Below are 2,099 nucleotides of genomic sequence, written 5' to 3'. Positions count from 1 at the left end.
GCGTTAGCTTACCCTGCAACGTTTATGCCGTCTGTCCCCCAGCTGAAGGTGCTGTAAAGCCTGAAATCTCCGGCGGATAACAGCTGTCCTACTCAACGCAACAATCGCGGCATCCAGAGCATTTCTTCCACTGCGCCTGTCTTCCTGAAGTCTCAGGAGAATCCCCATAAGTTTAAAAAACAGCAACTTTTTAAATGACAAAGACTAATATAAACACTAATATAAATTACTTTTAATGTGCCTTACTCCTCCATTTTGAAAACTTAACAGTATTAACAGAAGTCTAAATACTCTTGTTCCTACCTTTTATATTAACACGTCTTTTATACTGTTTTACATAACTCTGAATCCTTTAATGTTTAATGGCTTCGTAATTGCTTTTTAAGACTGTTTTCTTACCTGAATTAATTGTTTTTTTTTTTATTAAATCCAACTACAATGAAATGTTAAGAAATTGTTATTGTCCTGTCACTTCTGTTACTAAGGTCAACTCTGTTACTTCAATGGTCAACTCTGTTTATTAGGTTTTCACTCACACAAAAAAGAAAATTGTTGTTTTTAATATTCTATGGATTGTTGGTTGACTTTGTCTGTATTGTAGTATTATAGGCACAATTAGTTTTTTAAATATTTGTTGGTGTTTAATGAGTTTTAATAACAAATGTTTGCTCCAACAAAAGCAATTCTGTAAATAGTTAAGTATTTTTGCAATAAATGTATTTTGAAAATAAATACCTTAGTTTGAAGTAGTGTTATATAAGGACAGTTTATGTAATAAAATAAAGAGAATTATATATTGTTTTTTCAAAACATTGTCTATGTTGTCCGTAACAGAGTTGATGTATCAAAGTGTATCCTACAAATTTTTCCTAATAAAAAGTAAAAATAACATGTAGCTAATGTTTGACAAACAGCAAATTATCAACGTTTAACATATTTTCAATAAACTACCTGAAAAAAAAATTGGAAATTAACACTTTTTTTCTTTCATATTTTAAAATGCCAAATGTACCTCCAATTACAGAATCACCTTAGAAGGTATCAATAAATCAACAGTGACTATATCCCATCTAAAATCTGTTTATTTTAATTTAACAGGAGGTTAGAATCTGCCGACGGATCACCAGGCTGAACACTCTGAGAGTGAATACTCAACAATCACCAGATGTTTCCAGCTGTGCACCCTGACCTCTGATGATGACCTTCAGGCAGGGAACTGAGTTAAATGGAGACTCAACAGAGGAAGCAAAAGAAGCTCTTTATAAATGTTAAAAACAGGCTTTAAACTTACTGCTGTTTAGTAAACTATGATTAAGATAACTAATTCCTGATTAGTGAGTTTAGTTCTTCAATAAGGTATTCAGAGGTTGGAGGATCGTGTGTTGCAGCTGGTTTTTAATGATTTTATGAATTTATTTATTTCTGTATTTATTAACATTGTGATGTTATCTGTCTGTTCAGTGGGACCCCTCTGTCCAAGGCTAATTGTTCCCAAATAAAGAGATTTTAACTTTGACTTTTTTTAAATACTCAAACTCTTAGTTAACAGTTCCTTCACCATCAGGCAGAAACATGTAGTCAGATTACACTCCTAATCCTAAAAAGAGACTGCCTGTCAGAAGTTGAGGTTTTACTCTTCAAAAGGTCAGAAACTTCTGAAAATGGAAAAAGATCAGCTCAATAATTTTCTATCCTTAAAATAAGTCACGTGTTCACTTGTTTTTACTTATAATTAGCTTCTCACTGTTCTTATTGTTCACAGTCCTTTTAAAACCATTTTTTATTCCTTTTTCTTTTTTCAGTAGTCTGTCTGAAAAATGCTGATTTTGTATCTTCTGCTTTTATTATTGCTGTTTGTGGACTTCTGTTGCTGCTTCTTAACCAGGTTGGCATTGGAAATATACAGGTGCTGGTCATAAAATTAGAATATCATGAAAACGTAGATTGATTTGAGTAATTCCATTTAAAAAGTGAAACTTGTATATTATATTCATACATTACATACAAACTCATATATTTCAAATGTTTATTTCGTTTAATTTTGATGATTACAAATGACAACAAATGAAAATCTCAAATTCATCATATCAGAAAATTAG

The sequence above is a fragment of the Kryptolebias marmoratus genome, linkage group LG2, assembly GCF_001649575.2.
Source record: "Kryptolebias marmoratus isolate JLee-2015 linkage group LG2, ASM164957v2, whole genome shotgun sequence".
In the NCBI taxonomy this organism is placed as follows: Eukaryota; Metazoa; Chordata; class Actinopteri; order Cyprinodontiformes; family Rivulidae; genus Kryptolebias; species Kryptolebias marmoratus.
The sequence above is the reverse complement of the archived record's forward strand: the minus strand, read 5'-3'. Positions refer to the sequence as shown.